This window comes from Geospiza fortis, unplaced genomic scaffold, assembly GCF_000277835.1.
Source record: "Geospiza fortis unplaced genomic scaffold, GeoFor_1.0 scaffold167, whole genome shotgun sequence".
Taxonomy (NCBI): Eukaryota; Metazoa; Chordata; class Aves; order Passeriformes; family Thraupidae; genus Geospiza; species Geospiza fortis.
The window spans coordinates 2,399,243-2,409,945 of record NW_005054355.1 but is presented as its reverse complement, the minus strand read 5'-3'; the positions used below and the strand labels follow the sequence as shown (position 1 = coordinate 2,409,945).

The 10,703-nt window shown below is 37.8% G+C and overlaps 1 protein-coding gene across 1 annotated transcript in view; it reads left to right on the top strand.

Annotated features, from left to right (window-relative positions):
• CDC42SE2 (CDC42 small effector 2) overlaps positions 1-10,703 on the top strand; it is an 81,986-nt gene that overhangs the window by 416 nt on the left and 70,867 nt on the right. The gene's annotated exons all lie outside the window — the stretch shown is intronic.

The following is a 10,703-nucleotide window of genomic DNA, read 5'->3' as shown; positions in this document are numbered from 1 at the left end:
CATTTCACTGAAATAACTGAGATTAGATGCTGCTTTTTCCTCACTCATAAGGCATATTTAGTCAAGTATTTTACTTAGGTGATCTGATTAATAGCAGCTCGTTGAAGGTATAGATATATTTCTGAGCTGTTTTTTACGGTGTTAAAATATAGATGCATTTTTGAAAGATGTAATCAAATACTAAATATCTACGGTAATACTGCAATGGGGTTTTTTTGAAGGGTGAAAAGGACTGTTGTAGATGAAATTGCAGGAAATGATCAAGCAAATGACTACAACAACTAATAAAATAAGTAGCAGATCAAACAAGCAATGAGATTTAGTATATACATAAACTTCATTACATGTCACTAGCTATGTCACTGCTTTTTTAAATTTGGGTTCTCCCATTAGCTTGAGTGAGAAGCTGGAACCTGGGTATAACTGTCTGGGCATCTAAAGTGATTTTGCTAACAAGTATGAGTTATTCAGTGTTCAAGACACTGGTGAATTTTCTCTATATCTAGGCCAGAGTTTTATAGCTTAAAAATTACATCACACAGTCCATATAATGTTATATGGCATTTGTGCACCAGAGGAACAAAGCACTCTGAAACTGTTGTTACGTGTAGCTTGTACAGAAACATTACAGTTAAATTATCTTTTGTTCTGTTTTGCAAAGAAATAATTGTCAATTTACTTGTGCTGTTGTATAACCATACAAAATAAATTTCTTTTGAAGCTTGCTAGTAATTCTGATGCTGTGTTTTGGAAGTTCTGTGGTGGCTTGGTGTGCAGTGTGGTGGTCTGTGGGAAGTCTGGAGGATGTGGTGGCTGATCACAATAGGGAAAAGACAGAAATGTTTCAAATATCCCATCAAGTTAAAAAAAAAAAAGTTGAGTTGATTTAGAAACAGAAAAAGGAAATGAGAAATTGAGTATGTATTCCAACTTTCTTTCTGTATATTTTACTGTGCCTTTTTTAACCTGTGTATCAGAGGTTTCTTTGTAGTGATAAAATATTAGCCCTAAAATGGTTTCAAAAAATCTCAGATCATGTGTCATAGAATTGTTACAGCAAACAAGAAGGATTAAATGTCTCATTTCATCTCTTTTCCCAGCACAAAGTTGCTTTTCGAGGAGTAGTGGTACTTGGTGGTAAAATAGTGCTAATCAGCAATTGTTGGTGTAATTGATTGTCCACTGCAGAGGAGTCCCATGTAACACCCAGTAGCTTGAGCAAGCTTGCACAAACCCTGAAGATACTTGTGCCAGACCTTTTGACCTTGAGGTGGAGGTGAAGGGGCTTCTTTTTTTGCCTCTTGTGTTTCTCCTTACTGGAATTACAGTGCACTATTAGAAAAATACTTTTTCCTTTACACCACTGACGAGGCGAACATACTTAATTCTGTGATGTATCTTTGAGGTGGCAGTTTTCCTGAAGTTCAGGATTATATTTTCAAACTATTAGGAATAGCACTGCTTCATGTGATTTATAGACCTACCTTTTAGACATGAGGCATAGTGTGGAATTAAATGACACAATAATGGAAAAAAAGAACCCTGGTGTTGAAGTACTCCCTTGAGATACTGCCCCTGTTGAGTTTTTGTTTATTGTTGTTACTTTATTTTCAGTGAATTTAGCTTGACAAATTAAATGTAAACTTAGCATACCATAGTGCTAAGGAAAATCTTGTGCCAGTCTGTTTTGCATACTCCACCATGTTTTGTTTTAGAAACCCACTGGATTCTGGTCAGTGTCAGTGAGTGCTTGGATAGAATTAGAATAAGACTAATTTTCCCTTTTGAGTGATATACTTTGCCTATTCAAATCAGTTTTCAGCAACTCAGTTGCAGCTCTTGATTACACTTGACAGCCTGAGTGAGTCCAGGTAGTGAGTAGCAGTTTATCGTGTAATTCATTAGCGCAATAAGTGTATTTCCTAGCTATGATTCTAGCAAGCATTGCAGACTGTTGCCTTATGTAAACAGATGTAAGCACTTATCTTTGGTCACCGCCTTACCCCTGGGTGTGTGTTTCTCATCCTACGCCTCTGTGTGTGTGTAGATAGAGAAGGTGGATGAAGGCTAGTGTGGCCCTCGTTCCTCGTGCCATGTTCATTAAAATGTGTTTGTTGCTGCCATAACTGTTTAATATTAGCCATCTCGTGTCTCCTAGTTTTAATACTGGCCTTGTATTGTGTAGTGCCTAAAAGAGTTTTAGAGGAACTTAGGGTGTTGTGAAAGTGTTTGTCGCTGTTTTCATACTTTAAAAGTGGGGGAATTGCTTTCTCATGTGTTCTGAAGGACTGTAGACAGTTGACTGCTGAAACATGAATGCCTGTCTCCCAATCCAATTTTATCAATGCTCAGAGTATCCTTAGCAGGGTTGACATGAAGGAGTTATTTTTTATATTACAGCTGCTGTATTACTTTTGTGTTAAAAAGTACTGAAGCAAAGTGTTTATCACTGCGCAAATAAATTATTTTAGTTTTTGAATAGTCTAGATGTAGATGCACTAGAAAAGCAGGCACATGGTGTTCTTTTCTGTCGCCAAGCCTTGGAGGAAAATGAAGGAGAGAGGGGGAGGAGGAATACTGCTCTGAAGGATGCTGATCTTGAGATGGGTGGATTGGATTAATTTTTTTTTAACGGAAATCAGTTGATCTGAAGAGAGGCTTTTGAGTGTTCACAATCACTTAAAGGTTTCGTGTTATTTTGATGAAGCAAGTCTGTCTTGCATGATGAGTGTCTCATTTTATTGTATGACTAGCAATGATAAGAATTGATGATGAATTCAAGGAAGAGGCAACCTGAGGCAATTGAACGTGGGTAAAAGAGCCATCAAACAGCTGCAGTGAACATGTTTAAGTGGGGGCTTCACATGAAGGGCAGATTGAACAGGAAGTTTAGCAGCGAGAAGGCTGCCTATTGGTAGCAAAGTGAATGTAGGAAAAGTAGGCTGGTGAGCATCCTACGAGAGGGTCTTGGCTCAATGCCCATTACATAGATGGGTAACTCTGTCTGAGGACTCCTTTGGTCTTTCTCAAATTGGATATTTTGTGTGTGGTTAGAAGTGGATGTGCAAGATGAAATTACTAGACCAAGGGCAGTCGTAAGAGGAACAGTAGTTTCTGTTGACTGCTTCCCCTCAACAACAAAGGGAAGAAGAGCTGCCTTGTCCATGTAGAAGGCAAAGTTAACGGAGTGCAGACCTCCTTCAAAGCAGTCTTACATAGTCTTTGTCAGTTTCACATTAACAGAATGGCTTAGGATGGGGGTGTGAGGAGGAAGACATCAGGTGTAAATGAAATTGTTGGCAGGTTTTGCAGGCTTCTTCCTGAAACATAAATGAACTATATTAATTTCCTCTTCTAATTTATTTGTTTTCTGTCCAGTCAAATTTGCAATATTTGTTGCGATATGTCAGAGGGAGAGCTGCTGGCGTGACTCTTGGGGATGTCTTGTGCAGGGCTAGGAGATGGACTTGATTATCCTTGGGTGTCCCTTCCAACTCAGCATATTCTGTGATACCTTCTGTCTGCACGTGCATTAGTGCATGCATGGTGCATGGGAGGAGGCAAGCTGCTGCTAATTGCACTGCCTGAAGAGCTAGGAGCTGCTATACAGCTTGCTTCTGTGTTATGGCTAAACAATATTCAACAAACAACTGAAATGGGACTCTGTTGTGTTCGAAAGTTTACTTATTCTGGTGATGTTGAAAGCAGGGATCATGTTATAGGCTGACATCCAGTCATGTAAAAAGTCTGTTGAATTGCAGTTACCTGAGCCCTTGATCTGACACCATAGTTAGTAGAAAACGATTATCTCAGTTCTTCACTGGACAGAGTTTGAATCCTTTCCCCACCATATACAGATTGTAACAGATGTGTTCTGGCCTGTGATGAGGGTTTTTTTGCATTGTATAAGCTAGTGCTCTGTGTTGGGGAAGAGGTTCTGGAAAAGAAATTGCAGTTCATTTTCATAGAAAAGGAGAAGGTTTGTTCTCAACAGTAAGGGGCTTTTAATGCTGGAAGGGTATTGCACATGGAGATGACCTCTCTCATCTAATAACTTTCCACAGCTAAACAGTTAGAGTGCCTTGAGTTGCACTTTAGGCAAGCAGTAATAAAATATTGTAAGAATCTCTATCCATTTAGGCTAAAATAGAGAGCTATTTGTTTTATCAGTATATGAACATTACAAGGGCAAAACTGGGCATGAACCCAGTAACTGATTACAGACTGCATCATGGTTCGCTGGGTATGTTGGTATCTTGTACTTTTTTACAAATCACTGTACAACTCAACCTGTTTTTTTTCTAACTGTATGTGCCTTGAACTTTATCAGTTATTACAAAGAGTTCGAAAATGTTTCCTTAAGAAAAATTTCTTTTCACAGAATAGAAAGTGTGTTGTCACCAAAGCCTCCCCAGTTAAAATCCCAGTTGTCCTCATAGAAAAAATAAATATGTGCCTTCACAGAGGTTTGTGAATTCTGTCTTAAATTTAGTACCTTTTCTGTCTTAAGTTCTGGCTTATCATTGTATGGCCTTTATATACTTTTCCCATGCTTCATTTTTGATATGGGGCCTTTTAATCGTCTTTTTTTGTACTCACTCACTGAATTTGGAGACCAACTGTTTAAATCTCTTGCAAAAATAGGACTTTTCTAATTTGCAGCTGGCTTCCTTGTCAAAACAGTCATGCTGCTTAGTACTGAAATATTATATGCAGAAAGTGTCTTGTTACATTTATTGGTTGCTTTTATCTTACAGCTCATATTCAGTAAGTCTTGTGCTGTCTGATAACACCTCTTTTAATTGGCCCCATGTGATGCAGCTATTAGCATCAAACACCAGTTGATAGAGGAATTCCACCTACTCCTTTAAAGCTTCCTGAGAACAATTTTTCACTTGAGCTCAACTACCTATTTCTTCTCTTAACCCTTCAAGTGAATGGTATCTTGCCCTGGTATATTTGCACTGAAGTTCTTTTCTAGTAAGCTGAGTTTTATAATGTTTGTTCTGCCTTGATATAGTTTAAAAAAGCCTAAAATTGATGAGAATGTAGTTTCAAGTTAAATAGTTCTGTTCACTTGAACTGTATAAACAGATTTTGAGATACGGTAGAAGTTGTTTCCTCCAGCCAAAATTAAGTATAAGTATTTGAGAAATAGGAGTTTACCCATTTCATTTGATGTAGACATGTTCAAAAAGTCAGTGTACAGTGGGCTGGAAGAAAGGCTTAAAATGCATATTTTAAGTAACATCTAAGGGGAGGAAAAAGGGAGCAGGGAGTACTCCTCACCAAATTACACCAATGTGTTATTTTTGGTGTTTCATGTACTCCTTGCTCATCTGAATTTTTTGGTTTTGTCCTCAAGCATATGCAAGGAGTAATTTGCAGGGGTAATAGAAAACTAAGCTTTGATGTGTTCTGTTACTTTATTTCTTTTTGGTTGGTTGGTTTTGTCCTATCAAAAATTCATCTTGCACAAATGTTTAGCTCACAGTAGGAGCATGTCACTGGTACAGCCAGGGTTTGCTACGTAATCAAGTCTTTATTTCAGTGTTGAATAGGGACTTCTTTTAAAGGATAAATCTAGGCGTGTTCAGCTCTGCTATTTCTTATAATTGTACCTGGTTTTCTTCTAAGCTGTCTTGCAAATGGCAAAGCCTTGTGGTACTCTTCAAAAATCTTAGTTCAACTTGAGACTGCAAATTCACTGAGGTGAATTTGAAGGGGCAGTATATCAGTACAAACAGTTTCACATGTGGACCATCCTCTAGGGTCTACAGTATCCAAGCTTCCTGTAAGCTTTTTCTGTAGAAGAACTTCTAAATCCCTGCCTTTACTTTCTATGTGCCTTTACTTTCTATGAATGATTGCAAAGTGGCGCTTCCACTTAGCACTGGCTTTTCCCGGGAAGTCAGCAGGACTGATGACTCCTTTCAGCTCTAAGCATTGCAGGTCAAACCCTGGCTATGACTAAATTAGTGGTGAAGCTTTCAGTGAGATCCTAAATTCATTACAATTTAAGGTCTGCAGAGCAAGTTAGCTACATCTCTGCAAGAATGCATTTGTGAGAGTGATCCTGGCCATCAACCAGCAGTTATGGTGGAGTCGTATTTGTTCAGTGGAATTGCAGATAGTTGTATCCAGAAGTGCTTACAAACCAAAGTGTGAGCATTATCGGTTTATATACAGAAAAATACAGGTACTGGAGGTTGTGGTGGATTTGGTTTTTAACGTATTTATTATTTGGTTGAGGCACAACTGTTGCCTTTACTCCCAGTCCTTTGTCCTTTGTGATGCCAGGATATATATGTATTCACTTATAAGATGATCCTTAATTCTTAAGATTATTTTATTATTATTTAGATCAGTTGAAAATTGTAATAGATAAAAGGAGACTGCATTAAGTGTGATCCCACTTGGGAGAAACTCACAGCAGGCACAGACCTGTGATAGTCCAAACAAGTGTGCATTTTAGTGAAATAGTATGCAAATTAAGAATTCCATTAAAGAAAATGTGTTGTTCTGAAAGTCATGCTTCCACAGATCAGATAGGTACTCAAATATTCACAGAGGTAATGGATGATTCTAGATTATCTTTTTATGCTTTTTTTATCTTTTATGCTTTTTATACTGTTTATATGCTACCTCTTTTTTCAAATACTTAAAATTTGTTCTTTTTCTTTCAAGGACAGCAAGTGTGATCTGAAAGCTTTGTTGCTTTGTTTCTACTGGTTGAAATCATATTCAGATATTTTTGTCAGTGTTCTTCTGTACAGACAGTTTTATCAAACTATTTGTGACTTAGTGTCTTTTAAAATGTAACTTAATTTGTGTTTGCATGTATTCAAAGATGCTGAGGTCAAATGCTGTACTGTTCTGAAGTCCCAGGCAGCAGATTTTGCAGATCACCATGGTGATGTGCGTGTGTGCATGTAGGCGGAAGGCTAAAGTTGGAATCTGCATTAACAGAATCTGTTAATATTACATATGCTCAGTGGCACTAGCACTGCTTGTTCTTTGACATGCATGTTCTTTGACTGCATGTTCTTTGCTTAATGAAAAACAAAGTAATATCATGGAATTAAAAGCCCCTATTGTCTGATTTTTAATCTTTTTTTTCTGTGTGTATGTGTGTTTCTGAAACAACTCTACTGAAATAAAATATGGGTAATTGTCTTCTTTCTGTTCAGAAAATGGCATATGATGATCTTGTAAAGTAGCAAAGAAGCTCCACAATTTGTTTGTTCCCTCTCTGAGAACTTATGGATAGACTTAAAAGTCATTGTGTTACAGCTAGAGATATCTACCAAGAACACTTGCTACTGATAGTGCGTGTCCTGGTGATTTCTGCCAAAGCATTGTGAATGTTTAAGTTGCTTGATTTTGGGTAAGCATATTTGGATTCTTCTGTACTTTCTATTGTTTTCTCAGATACAGAATTAGTTCTGAAGCATCAGAACTAATTCAGTGCTAGTTTAGTTTGGTTTTTTTAATAAAGAAGAACTGTGTTCTGTTCTGAAACTGATTCTTAATTGCCCTTAGTCAGTGCTGATTACAGACAAACTTACAAATACCTATGAATTTGTTGGAAAAGTCGACAAGAGAAAAGTTAAAGCTGACATTTTTTGTCTCTATGTTACTGTAGTCTAAATAAACTTGGAAAAATTGGAGACTTGGATGAAGAATGATTTATATTCCCCATTGCTATATTGATTGTCTCAAGCCTTAAAGTAGGAGAACAATGAAGACTGTGAAGGATGTAGAGGGGAAGCCATTTAAAAAGTGGCTGAGGTCACTCAGTTTGCTGAGCCTGGAGGAGACTGAAGAGAGGCAGAGACCTCGTTGCAGTCTACAACTTCCTTGTGAGGGATAGAGGAGCAGCATTGATCTCTGTGATGACCTGTGGCAGGACCTGAGGGAATGTGCTATGCTAGGAGAGGTTTAAGTTGGATATTAGGGAAAGGTTTTTTACCCAGAGTGTGCTTGGTTCCTGGAAAAGGCTCCCTTAGGAAGTGGTTGCAGCACCAAGCTTGACAGAGTCCAGAAGTGTTTGGACAATGCTCTTGGGCACATGGTATGACTCTTGAGGCTGTGCTGTGCAGGGCCAGGAGTGGGATGATGATCCTTGTGGTTCCCTTTCAGTTCAGCACATTATATGAGTCTATGAAATTTTAATTACTTGCAATAACTTACTAGTTTAAAACTACTGACCCACTGTTATTAAGAATTATAGGCATTGATACGGGTTCAAAATGCAGACCAAGTCATGATAACTTTTGTTATATGGCCTGAGAGAGTGGGCTTCTTAACTATATCGTCGCATAGGTAAACCTTATAGCAAAACAACCTAGAAGGGTCCAAGGGGAGTTGAGATGCTCTTGCTGCATCAGAGTTCAGATGAGTCAGGAGGTTCACCAGAGCTGCCTTTGCCACCAGTAGAGCAGAGTTGTTAGCCTGGCGTGACGTGAACCTTCAGACTGTTCTTAACTTGGGGGGTCATCTGGAGATCTCAGCCATCTGTGTGTGCGTTCACATTACTTGGTGCATTTTGTTTTTACAATGCCATTCACTTGTTGTACACAATCTGTCATAGTAATAACTCTTATTTCTGTGATATTTTTCCTTCAAAATGCCAGGCCTCCTTTTGAGAGTGCAAGTGTGGGAAGTGATGGCTTTGACAGTCTTTGCCTTAGGAAAACAAGCAGCTTTTTCAAGGCTGTTTCTGCGGGGGCTGAACATCACTGTGTATGCAGTGTAGTCATTTGTATATCTAGTGACTTGCTAGGTCCTTTTTTCTATTTTCAGGAGAAAGATACTTACCATCTACTAGACTGTCTCTCTTGAAATGTCTTTAAAAGACAAAACTTGTGGGTCAGTAGGACTTCAGACAGTGAACTGTTGTAATTTTGGGTGGGATTTTTTTTGTTCTATCACTCCCTTGACCTGTTTCTGTTATGTACAGGATCTGTAGTCCCACACAGATTGATTGTCATCTGGGTGATTTAAAGCAGACAGATTTTTCATATTGGATTTTGAAGAAAAAATTCAAGTAAACTACATCCTTTATCTGATGAATCAGTGAAATTACTCGTGTCAGGTTTTCAAAGTCTATATTGGCAGGTGTGAAAACAGAGTACCAGCTCTGAAAAGCATGCTACTAAATGCACCTTCCTCCCACTGTTTAGAAAAAAAATAAAAGCCTTTATGGTAGTAAAATAATCTTGAGAAAGAAAGGTTTACCCTCTCAAACTTTTTAATACATACTGAGTTTCTCCATACTCAAAATTCAGTGTGCCTAACTGAAGTGAAATACAAGGTTCACCCTTTATGTAGCTGAATTTCTGCACTTTCTGCTTCTTATCCCAGATTATCTTTCAGTCTTCTCCCTAGTGTGTTCATACCGTGTTATGTGTTCATCTTCTAAAGCAAGCATGTGCATCTCTGAGCCAAGGAATTTCATTAGAAAGAGGAGAAATAGGAAAGCCTGATTCCAGTACGGATAAACAGGGCCTGGACACCAGTCTTCTGGGTGTCTGACCCCTACTAGTTTCTGGGAGAATTATTTGCCTTTTTTTTGAGACTTGGGGGGTTTTCTGGAGGCCACCCAAGATAAACGCAAACATTGTAAAGTATTGAAATGTCTTGGTGCTGCTGTCTTCTAAGGATCTCTTGAGAACAATGTTTGAGGCGAGGAAAAGGCATTCTGAGGTAAGTTGAAGTAGGCTACTGTCCCAAGTCCTCTTCTAGGGCTGAGCTGGTGAACAGAAATGTCTTTCTCCTAAAGAAACAGAGTGTCTTTCTCCTAAAGACATACCTTAAGTGTAAACTCCAACTTCAATTTGTCCACTAAGGAGTTCTGATTTTGAGATTTATAACCCTCTGATAGGAATGGGAGAAACTAAAATGAACCTTCACAATTTTTTTCAACTTATCTTTAATGTTACATACTGTATGTCTCTTTTGGTGCCGAATATGCACAGGTCTAAATTCACTGATGTTTCACTGACTCCATTCATTGTGGTTCTGTGTAATTAATTGCTGTACCAATTACAGGCTTCATAGTGAAATACTAAAATATGCTCTATGGGCTGTCTGTAATTTCTTGTATGTATGTGACTTTGCCTTTGACTAGAATAGAATGAAGATTTTAAACCTGTGTGTATATATATGGTGTATGTCTATGGAGATAAAAATGACTTAGGTGCAAAATAAATAATTGGTATTTTTTCCATTTTTGTTTTTAATAACTTTCAAAATGATGAAAAAGTTCCAAATGAAGACAGTGAAACCCAATGCAAACTTTAGATTTTTATTTTCTAATGGATAAACTGCTGAAGTTCACTGTTTTTTTTCTTCTAGCAGACAGGACTGAATGTCTGCAGACTAACTGTTGATGTATTGTAAATTCACAGGCTCTCTAGCTTAGAAAATCTTTTTCTTTGTGGTATGAATACATCTTTAAAGTTTACAGTGTACATGTGTTGTGTTTTCCATTTCTGTATCAAATTCCAACCTGTTTTGAATAATTAGAAAACAACTTAGAAGGTGTTATGGAGCTACAGTAATGATTTTACTCTCTGAATTTGATACTTAGGAATAGCACTATTAATTCTCAATTCTTTTGATGCTTATGATGCTTTTATAGCTGTTCCACTAAAATATACTTCTTTGGCATTGAGGTTCTCTAAAATAATGTCTCTCTT